This window comes from Amblyraja radiata, chromosome 37 (assembly GCF_010909765.2).
Source record: "Amblyraja radiata isolate CabotCenter1 chromosome 37, sAmbRad1.1.pri, whole genome shotgun sequence".
Classification (NCBI taxonomy): domain Eukaryota; kingdom Metazoa; phylum Chordata; class Chondrichthyes; order Rajiformes; family Rajidae; genus Amblyraja; species Amblyraja radiata.
The window spans coordinates 10468092-10485260 of NC_045992.1; the positions used below are offsets into that span (position 1 = coordinate 10468092).

The window sequence follows — 17169 nt, forward strand, 5'->3', positions numbered from 1 at the left end:
ATGATTGACAAGGATCCTCAATAAAGATTGTGAGTCTAAACTGTGTCAGACTCAAATCCATCAACTGCATTGATTCTCAATCTAAACTCAAACCAAAGAACCACAGAGAGAAAGATGTTTTCATTATTTGATTGATGCATGAACCAATATATTCTCAAAGTCCATAGACATTGTTTATTCCTTAGTTGTGATCAATCAGCTGAATATAAATAGTTATATATCCATTTATGCCTCATGCTGCCTCGGCAAGGCCAGCAGCATAATCAAGGATGAGTCGCACCGTGCCCACTCCCTCTTCTTCCCTCTCCCATCGGGCAAAAGGTATAGAAGTATGAAAACGCACACCACCAGATTCATTGACAGTTTCTTCCCAGCTGTTATCAGGCAAATGAATCATCCTAACACAACCAGAGAGCAGTGCTGAACTACTATCTACCTCTTTGGTGATCCTCGGACTATCCTTGACCGGGCTTTGCTGGCTTTACCTTGCACTCAGCGATATTCCCTTATCATGTATCTATACAATGTAAATGGCTCGAGTGTAATCATGTATTGTTTTTCTGCTGACTGGATAGCACACAACAAAAGCTTTTCACTGTACCTCGGTACACGTGACGATAAACTAAATAACCTAAATAACTAAACATAAAATAATCATATTAAAGGAAAAGATTTTCATCACTGTAGAACCTCTTCTTACTCCAGGAAACCTCAGACTGAATGTGTGTGTGGACTCTAAAGGGCCTGTCCCACTTACATGACCTTTTTGGCGACTGCCGGCACCCGTCATAGGTCGCCGAAAATTTTCAACATGTTGAAAATTCAGCGGCGACCAGAAAGACGCTACGACTCTTTGGGTGACCAGGAGACCTCTCACGACCATACAGGTGACCCCTGGCGAAATGCCGCGACCTATGTTGGGCGCCGGCAGTCGCCTATAAGGTCGCGTAATTGGGACAGGCCCTTAACTTCCTCAAATGGACATTTTAAAATGATAAGCACTTATTTTTACATTTTTAATTAATCATGGTATTTCAGCTTCAAGTTTAATGTATGTATCATACAATCTAAAAGTTTACATTGTTTGATCAATCTCAATGTGGTGGCCACAAAGGAGAACTGAGCAGGTGTGATGAGTGCAGAGGTCTTATACCGTTCCCCTCTAAACCTGTCCTATCCATATCCCCATGTACAGTAACTGTTTCTTAAACATTATAAAAGTAGCTGTATGTAACCCCGGTGATTACCACTGCGATGGTACCTTGGTCCTGGCTGTACTCCAAAACCCCCCCTCATGCAGGCCGGTAGAGCTACTACCTTACAGCGCCGGAGACCTGGGTTTGATCCTAACCACGGGTGCTTGTCTGTACGGAGTTTGTACGTTTTCCCTGTGACCCGCTTGGGTTTTCTACGAGATCTTCGGTTTCCTCCCACACTCCAAAGGCGTAGAGGTTTGTAAGTTAATTGGCTTGGTACAAATGTAAAATTGTGTCTAGAGTATAGGGTAGCGTTAGTGTGCGGGGATCACTGGTCAGTGCGGACTCGGTAGGCCGAAAGGCCTGTTTCCGTGCTGTATCTCTAAACTAAACTAAAAACAAAACCTCCTTCCCCAACTGGATCTGTGGCTCATATTCTGAATTAAAGGATGTTAGTTGCCGGATTAGCAGTAGTGGCAGACTACTAGAATGTTATTGTTCCACGTGTGTACCTTGTTTTGGAGGCTACTGTTCAGCTTGAGGTGCAACACAAAAGTGACCAATTCAACCCCAGACAGTGGGCAGGGTGGGGGCATTCAGGAACTGTGTCAGGAACGATGACTTCCTGAGTCAATGCAAAATAATATTTTTTTTGCATAAACTGTGTTTGTATCACAGTCCAGCAATCGAGCAGAAATAGTAAGATTAAACGAGAACTTACCAGTTTGAAGTTTGATCTTTATTTTATGAGGAGTAACGTTGAGGGATTACGTGAAGAACCCCGCCAGGACGCATGCATGTCATTCTTCAAAGCAGCGGTGTGAAATCACAGATAACTGTAATGACTAAACATAGTAAGATTAGAGAAGAGATACCAGTTAAGTATATGATCAAGGGTGGGAGCGGAGGGCACGTAATCCCTCAACGTTACTCCTCATAAAATAACGATCAAACTTCAAACTGGTAAGTTCTCGTTTAATCTTACTATTTTACTTCGGAGTCACGTGAGTGACTACGTGAAGATTTTAAAGCTCTGTGATTTCATGCCGTGGAAACGAGTCCATGCATCACATCTGCCTTGATGACTGTAGGAGGAATTGTGTCAACATATTTTAGACATGAATCCGACATTGAAATCCATGAATTTATTAACACAAATTATAACCCCTATTTGTGGGGTAATTAAATTACAGAACTTAAATTGTTTCTGCAAATGTTCCAGGTTTAATGACTGGTTTATGATAAAATAGTTGGAATGTTTTTTCCCCTGACCATCCTGCTGCCTTGAGGGTTTGGTCCATTGGTACATCCAACTGCATAGCTGCCGATGTAGCTGCAGCCCTGGTGGAATGAGATTTAAAATATTAGTATCCACCCCAGCCTGTGTTAGAACCTGTTTCAGCCATCTTGAGATGGTCTGGACCGACACTTTTTTGTGTGGTTGCTTATGGCTGACTAAAAGTGCCTTCTCATTGCCTCTGATGATTTTCGTTTTCTCCATATATAACGACAAATGTTTTACTATACAGAGACGATCATCTGTTAGGTAAGACCTAAATTCGATATTGAGGCCCACTGATCCCTGTCTGTTCTGTTTCACTAATTCATAAATATGAAACGTAACGTTTTTAGATGAAGAAGTCATGTTGTCCAGTCTTAATTTATGTAATGACTGTACCCTTTGTGCCGTGACCAATGCCATTAGCATGACTGTTTTTAATGTCAGTCTATGTAGGGACAGAGCTGTTGCTGGAGACCAATTCCTGAGCATCTTCAGGACAATACTCACATCCCATATTTGGGAGTACCTGGTTCTTGGGGGATTGGTATTAAAAATTCCCCTCATAAGTTTTGTTACCAGTGGGTGAGTTCCAACAGAGTGACGCTCTGTTCCTTGCCATAGATAAGTCGATGAGGCACTTCTGGCGCAGTTGATGGCACTATAACTGAGCCCCTCATCATAATGGAGGCCTGCCAGGCATTCCAGAACAGACGGGATGTTCATATCTCTGTAGGTGATGCTTTTTTTGTTACAATACATCTCCCACTTCCTGATATAGACCAGATACTGTTTTTTGGTGGACTGTCTTTGGACCGCCGAAATCATGTTCACTGTTCGGTCCGTCAGTCCCAGCTGTAGTAGAGGTATTTTTAAACTCTACAAATTAATAAATTCAAATAGTTATGGCATGGGTGGCTATCCCTTGTTACGGGATGAACCAACAAGTCTGGTCTATTCGGGATGGTGATACATGGTTCTAATACCATGTTCATTATCACTGGGAACCATGGTTGAGTAGGCCAATCGGGTACTACCAAAATACCAGACGCAGAATCCTGCTGTATTTTCCTTAATACCCGACTGATGAGGCAGATTTGCGTGACCTGCTGTCTGCCACTAAATTTAGTTTACCTGGTAGGTAAGTAGCTGATATCCAAATATCTCTCTGGATACACCACTGCCAAATTGTATTAGCCAGATTGTCACATGATGTCGATTTGTTTCCACCCATGTGGTTGATATATGCTACCACGGTGGTATTGTCAATCTGTAGTCTAACATGCTGGTGATATGACCCAGTACAATATGACTTTAGGCCATAGAAAGCACCCAACATTTCCAGGTAGTTTATGCCCAGTGTTAGTAATAATGATGCCTCCTGAGCAGTCCATCTACCTCCACAGCTGGAGATGGAATTGGTGGCACCCCAACCAAATGCACTGGCATCAGTTTGTAGCACCATATAAGGGTTACTGACAATGATTGGATTGAAACAAAGCCAAATGTTATATATCCACCATTTTGGTTCCATTATAGCTTTGATTGGTAGCTGCATTGGTCTGTCAAAATGACCAGCATTGATTTTGAGTGCTTGTAAATTTTGGTAATGTAAAGGTCCAAATTGTGTGGCTGGAAAAGCAGCCACCATTTTGTCAATTACTTTTGCTACCAATCTGATGGACGGTTACCGATGTCAATGAGGTTATTGCAAGCCTCTATTAAGTCTATAGCCTTTCCCTTTGGCAAAGTCACCGACATGTGAACTGAGTCAATTGTGAACCCCAAATAGTCCATAGTAGTGGAAGGCGTTAATTTAGATTTAACTGGATGGATAATAAACCCCAGTTTCAAATAACTGTTTTGTGGCTGTTACAGTTTGTTTGGCCAATTCCAAAGTTACCCACAATAAGTATGTCATCTAGATATGCCATGACCATGTGTTTTTGTTTCCGTAGAAACGCTAGGGCTGGTTCCAAAATTTTTGTGAACAGCCTGGGGCTGATGATAAACCATTTGGTAGTGCTGTATACTGCCAGAGCTGTCCCATCCAGTTGAATTTTAAGTAACATCTGTGGTCACCTCGTATAGGCACTGAATAGTAAGCATCTTTTAAATCGATGCTGGCCATGAAGTAACCTTTGGAAATTAATTGTTTAGCAGTAACAAAGGTTTCCATTTTGAAATGAATATATTGTACAAATGTATTCAATTTGGTCAGATCTATGATGATGCGACAACCACCATCTTTTTGTTTTTGGTAAATATTTTTGGACACGAATTCTAGTGGTTCGTGTTGGGTTTTTCCAATTACACCTTTTGCGTAAAGCCGCTCCAGTTCAGCTTGCGCCTCTGATTTTTCTTTACCAGAAAGTACGAACATTCGGTTTGGTATATGTTGAACTGGAGGGCTGTACTTGTGTATAAATTCTATTGTATATCCCTGGATACTGCTTAAAATGTAAGTATCGGTTGTTAACATGCTCCATGCATTCAGAAAGGAGTGTATTCTCCTCCCCAACCTCCATGCTCCCTGTATTTTGTAGGGAACCAGACCCACCTACCTCCATAGTTACCAGTGGCAGGTTTACTTCTTTTTGTAAGTTCTTCGCTGATGTTGATGCGCTGGTGTCTGGATTTGTGGTTTGATTGACGTTGGAGGTCCGCGTATTTTCCAGGAAGGCCGGCCTGGGCCATGGCCTAAAAAAGACTCATGTTTTGTGTACCGGGCCTTCGAGCTTTCACCAGTCGGTCTTGCTTTACTGGTGGGTGCGTAGGGGTGCTGTCTATGGCTGTAGTGGGTATTTGATGTAGTCCCTTTTATTAGTCCCAGGGTTTTTGCTTCCTCGTCGAGCTCCTTGACTTGCTTCGATAGTTTGCCTCCAAATAGTAGTATCGGTGTCTTGATGTGGTGTCCAGTACAGCCTGTTCTTGTAGCTGGTTGAGAGACATATAGTCTATACTGGCAGCTAGCTTTTGCTCCAGGTTTTGGTCAGTCTGGCCTGGCTGTATGAAGTTGGACACCATGTCCAGTAGGTGTGCTTGTTCCTGCACCCCCTGCACACTTGACTTTTCTTCTGCGAACCCCTCTTCCAGATCAGCCCAGAACTGACCCGCAGTGCTCCCCTCTGATGAGGTAGAAGCACTGTGCAGCCCTTCAAGAGGTACTGCTGTGGGTTTGCCATAGAGCCCACTGTGACCCAACTCCATCTCCCGGAGCCTGTCACGTTGGAGCAAATGCTCCACACACCGCTCCATCCGGCTCCAGCGCTCACGGTCGCTGGCCGCCCGCGGCTGCTCAAAGTCGGACTCCTCTGAGTCCACGACTTTGATGGTTTTTTGTCTTGCCTTACCGCCCGGCCGCGGAGTGGATCTGGCCGGTGCGGAGGCGACATCGGGCACAGCTGATCCCATTATAGGTGATTCAAGTGCCGCTGGCCGCTGCTAGTCCACCAGCTTTGTCGCAGCCCGTAGGTTTCTCCACCTGTAATCAGCATGGGAAAACACAAAAAGACCGCAGCTCTTACCTGCGGGTCCTGGTTTAAATTGTCGCTACGGGGGAACGTCGTTCCACCCCGCCTCCTGCTGTTTTCGACGTCAAAAGTCGACGGCCCCATCTGAATAGTCTCCCGCCCGGCCGTGGTGTTCTGGCCGGCGCGGGGCCAAAAGTCGGCACAGCTGATCCCTTACGGGGCTTGTGCCTTCAGCTGCTGCTAGCTCCCGCAACTTCGCGGTCCTCCCCGGCCAGCTTTACTCGCAGCACTTGTGGGCACTATTTTGTCCAGCTTCCCCCCCCTGTGTAAAAACAGCGCGGGGACAAAAATTACCGCAGAGTAAATCACTTACCTGCAGGTCGCGGTTTCAAACTTACCGCTGCGGGGGAACGCTCCACCCCGCCTGTCGTTTCGCAAGCGTGAAAGCGATATGACACGCATGCGTCCTGGCGGGGTTCTTCACGTAGTCACTCACGTGACTCCGAAGTAAAATCTCACCAGCAATGCTAAAACACAATTTCTGACTAAAATCCTCAAAGAAGCAAACTGTCGGTATACTGAGTGCATTAGTCACTCTGGGCTCTACTAAAGCCATAGTCACAGAAACAATCTCTTAACTGACTGATTTAAATGTATTACTAATGGAAAGAAACCAATTCAGCAACTTAGGCCAAGCATAGAATTATTTTATTTCTGAAATTAATTCCCCTTGTGCTTAGGCTCGTTTTGTTTAATTTAGAGATACAGTATAGAAACAAGTTCTTTGGACCAGACCAACTAATGTATACTATCCCACTTTATCATCCATTCCTTATGAACTAGGGACAACTTTACAGGGGCCAAATAAACTACAAACCTGCACGTATTTGGGATATAGGAGGAATCCGGAGCACCCAGAGAAATCCCACGTAGCCACAGGGAGAACATGCAAAGTCCACACAGATGGCACATGAGGTCAGGATCAAATGCGGGTCCCTGTGGTGCTGTGAGGCAAGTTAAAGTAACTGGATGTCCTTTAGTGAGATGATACTGCATCGTTCAATGGCCGGGCTTGTATGGCACATGGTTCCCTATTCTGTTCGTATCACTGCTGCAAAATCCAGAAAAAGCTAACTTAACAGCTTTGCAAATGTTTCACCTGAGAAGCTGTGCTCCTTGGTTAATCCTTTTACTCATCTGTATATTGCTTCTCAGCAACGGCATCTATTATCATGAGATTAGTCATATCGCTATGATAATGGCATCTGGCTTCTAACCTTTCAATCGCACAGCTATTGTGCTGGCTGACTCATCGATTTTGGGTAATCTAAGATGGTCTTCAGATCCATAACTAAGGTAAGAACATCATTGACCTCCAGGGGCAGAAAGGAAGAGCCAGTGACACTGGGTGAGGAATTGTAAACAATATTTTTTTCAGGGGCATTTAGAAAACTCAGTGAGACACGACAAGAAGATTCATTTTTAACAAAGTTCTGGCTAAATGGCAATGGAATAAGTGTTGGATGCAGGATAGCTAGCTTTGCAAAATTGCACCAGTCTCCAAGATGGAGCAAAGCATCTGAGCAAAATTCACAGAGAAGTCTTCATCAGGAACTGGCAGAATATAAGCAAGAACGGGACTTAAGGCAAGATCATAAAGCAGGTTCTCCAAAACCACCAGACTTTCAGAGGGAATGGAATGGAATGAAGTGTTCAATGGCTACAATGAATTCCACCACAAAGTGCACGTCACACTTTGTAATGTGGTGACAAGAAACTGCAAGTGGTGTTCTATAAATAAACGCACACGAGTGCTGGAGGAACTCAGTGGTTCAGGAGCATCTCTGGAGAACATGGATAGGTGATGTTTCGAGTCGGGACCCATGTGGTCGTTTCTCAACTCCTGAGTGCAAGTGTCAACATCACAGCCCGGTGACTTTGAATCTTACTCAGCACAGCCAGACCTCATTTGTAAAATAAATTTAGTTTGCCTGAACTTTAAAGGTGTTTGCGACTCAAGGAAAATAAACTGTTGCTGCCAATTCTCACAATCCAGTGTGGTGCATTGTGGAAGGGTTTTCAAATTCTGATTCATGTAGAAAGTTTACATACACTTCTCTGATGTTTGAGTTGTGCATATGATTTACAGATATTAAAGTGCATTCCACATCATTGAACTCAGGATTGAATGGAAGTTGTGAAATAGCTGGAGAGAGTTGCTGCAGCTGACCAGAGACAGTGCAGGACCATTGACCAGCGGCAGATAAAAGAGTCCATGGCCAGGGTCATTGTTCTGAGCTTGCCACCAGTAGTCATGATCAGGAATCAATTCCGAGCTTTGCAACCATCATTAACTGACCGCACGAGGAAACAACTACTTGAATAAATGCATCAGCTACTGTTTAGTAACCTCTTGGCTAATTGGAATCAAAAACAGCTTCAATTTACAAGTTTGTTTAGTTTAATTTAGAGATACAGTGCGGAAACAGCCCTTATGGCCCATCAAGTCTGCGCCCACCAGCTATCCCCATATACTAACATGATCCGACACACCAGGGAAAATTTCCAATCTTTTAATGAAGCCAATTAATCTACAAACCTGTACATCGTTGGAGTGTGGAAGGAAACCGCAGCACCAGAGGAAGTCCATGTGGTCACGGGGAGAACGTACAAACTCTGTACAGACAGCACCTGTTGTCAGGATCGAACCTGGATCTCTGGCACTGTAAGGCAGCAACTCTACCGCTGCACCACCGTGTTGCCCCTAAATGGGTCATTCTTTTCGTGACTCTAAGATATCCCGAAGAGCATGTGATCAATAGAGTAGTCACTGAGAGGTTGTGGTGCACGAAACACAGCAACTAAATTGAACACAATCTGTTTTAATAATGATGCTGGCTGGACAGGAAGATGGCTAAAACTACAGCTGTAACGAGGGTTGGGATTCTTATGGGAGGTGGTGAAAGCAATCTAAGGGTTCAAGCTGGTTGCCTTGTTATAAATCCTGCTCAGGAGGGAAAGAACATATGGGACACTGAAGAATGTTGATGAACACTTTCTCCGAAAGAATGAAATACTGAGTCACTTTCTCTGTTTCGAAGAGGAATCGTGGTGAGACTCCATACCCTGTTGGACATGCAGAGGGATGGACGACAAATTAAATCAAGTCTCAGATGTGAATTTAATTCTAATACTAAAATTGTATCCACGGCGGGCCATGTTCGTTTGTGATGGTACATATCGGTATGGTGCACCAACATCGCTAAAAAGTTACATGTCAATATTTATATTTACATTCCATTAAAAAAATTCTAAAATTAAAAAGTTACAGTGATGGATTAATGGATGGACAGGAAATCTTGTCTTCTTATAGGAGGATGGTGCACCATAGACACCAACAGCAAGGAACAATATGCACACTAGCTCCTTTATATCTAAAAAAAACTCCATTGGGAACAGCTAATTGATATGCAAGAGTCATGTGCATCACACAGTCCAAAAATTGATGTTGTTTTTATGAATTTCCCACTGATGTTTGTATATATTTGCGTGCCTTGCTTCCCTTGTTTACATGGAGATTCAAGGGTTTCAAATTCTTGGCCAAATATTGGTAAAGGATGGATCGGGCTTCAGACAGAATTGTGAATGAAGCCTCTTGGCGAAAAACCCTAATCTTACTTTGTAGGTTGTCAATCATCCCAGAATAAAAATAACAAACGAGAAGTAAGTGACAGAGCAATTATTATTCCTCTCCTTTGGTGTCTAGCTCATGATTATTGTTCGTACTCAGGGGAACAAGATACACAATGTTCACTCTGAATTAGTTAGCATAATATTAGTGTTAACATTACAATAGATAGAGTCATGGAGTCATAGAGTGATACAATGTGGAAACAGGCCCTTCCACCCAACTTGCCCACACCGGCCAGCTACACTAATCCCACCTGCCTGCGTTTGGTCCATATCCCTACAAAAGTTGCCTATCCATGTACCTGTCTGTTTCTTAAATATTGGGATAGTCTCTCCTCCAGCAGCCTGTTCCATTCACCCACCACCCCTTTGTGTGAAAATTTTACCCCTCAGATTCCTATTCAATATTTTCCCCTTCAAATTAAACCTGTGTGTTCTGATCCACAATTCACCTACTCTGGGCAAGCGACTCTGTGCATCCTCCCGATCTATTCCTCTCATGATTTTATACACCTCTATAAGATCACCCGTTATCCTCCTGCGCTCCAAGGAATAGAGTCCCAGCCGACTCAACCTTTCCCTATAGCTCAGACCCTCTAGTCCTGGCAACATCCTCGTAAATCCTCCCTGTACTCTTTCCAACGATGCGGTTCTTATATAAACACCCATTGCACCTGTACCAAATTCCTTTGGAGTAACAACTATTTTGAAAACACGACAGAGATCTTGAATTACTCTGTTTCAAATTTCTTCCTGATTAGTCCTTATATCATTCTAATTTACTGAAATTGAAAATTTGTATCAGCTGTATGTCGGGAGGAGTTTTTGCCCTGACTGAGGACATCAGTTTCAGTGCAGAATGTGGGATAGACCATTTAGGACTCAGATAGTGAAAAGTCTCTTCACTCAGAAGGTAGTCCACCTTCAGAACTTTCCATGCCTGAGGTTCTGCTAGCTCAGTTAATAAGTATGTTCAAAGCAGAGAATGATAGATTTCTAGATGTTAAAAGGATCAAGGGATGTGGTGTTAGCACTGGAATTTGTTGCAGTAGCAGATCAGTCATGATATTGATCAAAGGACTGGGTGACCTACTCCTGCTCCCATTTCTTATGTTCTTATTTCAGAGCTTTCACAGGAGAATGCGACCACCTGCTTCTGAACAAGCATGATCTGACTCCAAAAATCCTGACACAAAACCCATACAGCTAGAGTTGCCAACTGTCCCCTATTAGCCGGGACATCACGTATATTGGGCTAAATTGGTTTGTTCCATATGGAACCGCCCTTGACTCGTATTTGACTGCTGCTACTTGGGTCGACGTAACTGTCGGGTCGGAGCGCCTCGCCCGGCCCCTCCTCACCCATCCCGACATAGTGCAGCCCATGGAGTGCAGCAGCAGCCCCACACTCGCGGCCCCGTCAGTCGGCAGCCCGACCAGCTGTCCGACAATCGGACCTTCGCTTACCGCCGACACCACCACCCCTCCTTCTCATGGCCGATCATCGGTTCATGAGTTGGATGGCTTGCCGGACTTTACGCGCAACGGTGCCCGGGCAAAAACTCCTCAGCTGGCCCGCCGGCTGGGCTTTGTGTGCAGTCCAGCACCCGGGCCAAGTCATCATTCACCCAGCCACGGCCGAGTCGGTCAACGAATTGCCATCAGGAATTTGTCTTTTATTTTGACATTTTGTCCCATATTTGGGAGTGATACAGTTGGCAACCCCACATACAGCTAAGGCCTATTTAAGCCAGAAGTGTAGAATAATCTCACTGTCAAGTCTGTAATCAGCAGGTCATTGAGTTAAGGGGCTGTCCCACTGCGGCGACCTAATTGGCGAGTTTAGAAGAGTTTAGGAGAGTTTGAAAAAGTGTCACGTTGAAGACCTCCTTCAACCTCCTTCGAATATGTTGAAGACCAGCTTCAACTAGCTTCGGGAAAATTGGACACCAAATAGTGGAGAATGAAGACGATCTCCTTCGACCTCCCTTCAACTATGTTGAAGACTATCTACGACTAACTTCGATTACATTCGACTACCCATAATTACCTACGAATAACATGCCAACCTACTACGACCTACTTCGACTAAACCTACGAGTAAAAAAAAATATTGATTTTTTTTCCATGGCGACTTTTTTTACTTGTGGGCATTTTTAAGCATGTTGAAAAATATGCCGCGTCCTAGCTGAGGCCTCGAGTACGCGGGGACTACGCTCGAGCATGAAAGAGAGTTACAAAGACCTCCTAGGACCTCGTGTCGACCATGCTGCGAGTATGAGTCGAGGGCAAACTCTTCTAACCTCGCCAATTAGGTCGCCGCAGTGGGACAGCCCCTTTAGTGTCCAACATCTTTAGTTTAGCTTAGCTTGGAGATACAGCCTGGAAACAGGCCCTTACGGCCCACCAAGTCCATGCTGCACACCAATCATTTGTTCACACTAGTTCTACTTTCTCATGCACTGCCTACAACACTGGGGGCAATTTATGGAGACCATTTAACCTACAAACTTCGCATATGTTTGGGATTTGCGAGGAAACTACGGCATTGGGAGGAAATCTACACAGACATCAGCAGAAAGTGCAAGCTTCACACTGACAACACCCGGGGTCAGAATCGAACCCAGGTCTCTGATACTAAGAGGTGGCTGCACTGTGCTGCCCTTAAAGCTTGATAGAGACAAATTCTGAAAGGAGTGATACAGAGAAGGAAACAAAGGATAGAGAGAGAAGCCGGATAGAAAGCAGTGATGAGAAAGAGTGATAATGACAGGATGAAGGAAGGGAAGGAGAACTGGTGGAAAGAATGGAAAGAGGGATGGTAATATAGAAACATAGAAAATAGGTGCAGGAGGAGGCCATTTGGCCCATCGAGCCAGCACCATCATACATTGTGGTCATGGCTGATCCACAATCAGTAACCCATGCCTGCCTTCTCCCTATATCCCTTGATTCCGCTAGCCCCTAGAGCTCTATCTAACTCTCTTTTAAATTCATCCAGTGAATTGGCCTCTACTGCCTTCTGTGGCAGAGAATTCCACAAATTCACAACTCTCTGGGTGAAAACGTTTTTTTCTCATCTCAGTTTTAAATGGCATCCCCTTTATTCTTAGACTGTGGCCCCTGGTGCTGGACTCCCTCAACATTGGGAACATTTTTCCTGCATCTAGCTTGTCCAGTCCTTTTATAATTGTATATGTTTCTATAAGACCCCCTCTCATCCTAAATTCCAGTGAATACAGTCTTTCCAATCTTTCCTCATATGACAGTCCCACCATCCCGGTGATTAACCCCGTGAACCTACGCTGCACTGCCTCAATCGCAAGGATGTCCTTCCTCAAATTAGGAGACCAAAACTGCACACAATACTCCAGAGGTCTCACCAGGACCCTGTACAACTGCAGAAGGACCTCTTTACTCCTATACTCAAATCCTCTCGTTACGAAGGCCAGAATGCCATTAGCTTGCTTCACTGCCTGCTGTACCTGCATGTTTACTTTCAGTGACTGGTGTACAAGTACACCCTTCCTTTTTTCCTAATCTGACACCATTGAGATAATAATCTGCCTCCTTGCTCTTTCCGCTAAAGTGGATAACCTCACATTTATCTACATTATACTGCATGAATTAATAAAGGTGAAAGAATGAAAAGAGATGGAGAGAGTGAAGGAAGAATCGTGTCAGAGAGAGAGAGAGAAATGGAATGGGACTAACAAAAAGGCAAAGAAAGAATGGAGACAATAATTCATAAAGACAGCGAGACTTGGGAAAAAGAGATTGATAAGAATGCAAATATAACATATAATTTTCAAATAGGAAGGAATAAGAATAGGAATCCTTCCTATTTGAAAATTATCATCATATACATCACATTGTTTGCAGAACCTCTGCAATTCAAGTTACTTATTTGAAATTAAATACTTGCTATTTTTCTCTATATGACTGATTTCTCCACACAAGCATTAAACGTTTCTCTTTCTCTCGCAATAAATTGCTTCCATTATCATGAAACCTCTATGAAATCACCTCTTTGCCTTTTAGATTCTAGAAAATGCAAATCTAGTTTATGCATTCTCTCAATCATTTCACCTTAAAGAGCCTGCCAACATTCTGGTGAATCTGCACTGCATTTCAGATGAGATCCAACATTGGTTTATAAAGGCTGACAATCCATTAACTTTTTTAATTGCTTCTTGCATCTAAACACTATATATGTTTGTTTGTTTGCAGGCAGCTTCTTCCCCTGCTATGCACTTAGCAATACTCAGATCCATCCTCTTTTGCTCCAGAATGAATCTCAAACACACCTCCCGTTCAAACCATTTGCTGCAGCTTTTCTCACTCACTCGCTCACTCAGCGAATCAATCAATGTCTTTTTGTAGTTCCCTGCTTTTGTCTGCACTGCTGTTAAACTTTCTGTAAGTGGCAAACTTAAACGGTTGCAGCGGACTGGTGGAGAAGTGGACAAGTGGGCACATTGACCTTATACATTACAAATTTAACACAGGCGATTAGGGCTTCATGCATGGTTCTGATTGTATAATGGTTCAAAGATGCAGTGTGTCTTTTATTGCTCCTCTTCACCAGATGCATAGGGCAACAAGCATGATGTATTAATTTCCACTGGGTAGTGACCCAAGACATTAATCTCTTATTAAAAGAGATTAAGCTTTAATATGGAATTTCTTGTCCTTGACTTTTTACCTTACGTTCTACAGGCCATAATATCTCCCCCAGGTCTCATGGACCTATGCTTAGTTGTAATCCTCGCAATTAGAGTTGACAGGGTACATGGTTATCTCAAGCATCCAGCAGCGATCACTGAGCATTCACCGTGAGCACGAGGCCTGCCTGATTCCATTCCTCAATGAGAATGATTGTCAGTCCCAGCCAAAAATATCCAGGAAGGAGAGTCCAGGACTAGAGGTCATAGCCTCAGAATTAAAAGACGTTCTTTTAGAAAGGAGATGAGGAGAAATTTCTTTAGTCGGAGGGTGGTGAATCTGTGGAATTCTTTGCCACAGAAGGCTGTGGAGGCCGTCAGTGGATATTTTTAAGGCAGTGATAGATTCTTGATTAGTACGGGTGTCAGAGGTTATGGCAAGAAGGCAGGAGAATGGGGTTAGGATGGAGAGATGGATCAGTCATGATTGAATGGTGGAGTAGACATGAAGAGCCAAATGGGCTAATTCTGCTCCTATCTCTTATGAACTTATGAACAATGATGGGATTGATGCCCCAATAAATATACTTCCGTGCCTCCATTGGTCTTGCATGGTATAGATCAGATCAGCCATGATTGAATGGCGGAGTATTCTTGATGGGCCGAATGGCCTAATTCTACTCCTATCACTATGACCTTATGAACACCCCTCACCTACATATCCCAGCCCCAGCTGACCTTCACCCCAGTCCTCCAAATCACAAAACCCTATATCAATCCACACCGGTCCCCTGCCCTCTTCCTCTGCTAAACCCCCAAAACAGCTCCAGCTCCAAGCACCCTAAATATAACCCCAATGGGAACAGCTTTGAGGAAATTACTGGGCACAGTACAAGAGGAATCATGATTAGGTAAAACCAAGACTTGATTTCAAGATCTACAGATTGCAGTAGGAAAACTGAATTTAGACGTTCCAGTTATCAAATGCAAAACTATATGCCTGTTCGAAACATCCTTCCTTCAGTACAAATAGAATGCATGATATCGATTGGAAGGAGCGAGAAAGAACAACTCATCGATGATTTCTGTTGAGATTGTCCTTCTTTCACTGCCACAACCTTTCAGTATTGCTCACGATAGAATATTACTCCTTTAATATTATCCTGATGACAATGACGATGCTTCCTGACTCGCTGTTTCTCCAATATTTTGTACTCCCTCAGTACTGCTCCTCCTACAATGTAGTACTTCCTTAGTACTGCCTCACCTACAATGTAGTACTTCCTTAGTACTGCCTCACCTACAATATAGTACTCCTTTAGTACTGCTCCTCCTACAATGTAGTACTCCTTTGGTACTGCCTCACCTACTATGTAGTACTCCTTTGGTACTGCCTCACCTACTAAGTAGTACTCCCCTGGTTTCCACCACTTATACAATGCAGCACCCCCTCAGAAGTGCCCCTGTTACCGTGCAACACTCCCTCAGTACTGTCCCTCCTCAAAAGCTGGACTTCAACAGTACTGCCCCACAGCAGAACAACACTGCACTAGTATTGTCCTTCAGACATTGCAATGCTATCTGATGCACTTCCTAAAGTGCTGAGTTCCTTCAGTATTATCCCTTCCACGGAGCAGCAGGCCCTGAGTACCGTCCCTTCAACAATTGAGTACTCCTTGCTTTGACATTTCGTGTTCACCCTCTGAACTACAGGTCGGTTTGAACCATATGGACAAGTCCCAGAGAGTGGCCTGAATTCACAGCTCACTGAAAATGATTTAATCATTTATGCAGATCAGTGCGCTTTTGCTGGCCCTACAGCGTGCAGTGGTTCACTAACACGATTAGTAACCCAGCCAGGAAACCCATGCCCGGACTAAAAATACTCAGCTCTGTGGCAAAATCCCACCACAACAGCTGCCAAATTATAGATTCAGCTAAATGCACTCAAACTGAAAATAATGCGCCTTCCAGGAAGTAGAGGCACCTCCCTGGGTCATAGGTAGGAATGTGCCCGCTGGAATAGCCCAATACACTGATCAATTGTACCATGATCACTACTGAGATAGAAGAACGATACAACCTCTAATTTAAACATGGCATTGTTACTCTGCACAGTATTTCCTATCTTGGAAATATATCGTCGTTCCTTCATGGTCACTGGATCTAGATGGTATAATTCCCAAACCTAACATGCATGTCAGAGTATCTTTATCAATTGACCTCCCGGTTGCCAAACACTTTAACTCCCATTCCCATTCCCACACTGACCTTGCTGTCCTGGGCCCCCCCCCCCCTATTGTCAGAGTGAGGCCCAACGCAAATTGGAGGAACAGCACCTCATATTTCGCTCGGGCAGCTTACAACCCACCAATATGATTATTGATTTCCGAATGAATGAATGAATGAATGAATGAATTAATTAATTGATACTTCATTGTCACATGTGACAAGTCATGGTGAAGTTCTTTGTTTTGCACACCCAAGGTATGCAAGGAGTGGACACATAAAGGGCTCTGACAAAGTTACAAAGCAAAGGGGAACAGAGGTCTTCTTTTGTTCTCTCCCAACCCCAAAACCAGTTCCCCCACATTAACTTCTCTAAATTCAAGTAACCCTTGCATCCCCTCTCTCTCCACCCTTCCTCCACCCTTGTCATTGTACTAGTTTTGCTGTTGTCCTGTTGAATTTCATTGTCTGTATCTCATTAACACCTAACCCACAGCCAGAAATGGACAGTTTCCTTGATCAATGTTACTTTTAATAATAATAATAATGGATGGGATTTATATAGCGCCTTTCTAATACTCAAGGCGCTTTACATCGCATTATTCATTCACTCCTCAGTCACACTCGGTGGTGGTAAG

General features: G+C 43.8%; 1 protein-coding gene across 1 annotated transcript in view; it reads right to left on the reverse strand.

Moving 5' to 3' along the window:
* Window positions 1–17169, reverse strand: part of grid1 (glutamate ionotropic receptor delta type subunit 1) — a 571973-nt gene that overhangs the window by 56881 nt on the left and 497923 nt on the right. The window lies entirely within an intron of this gene.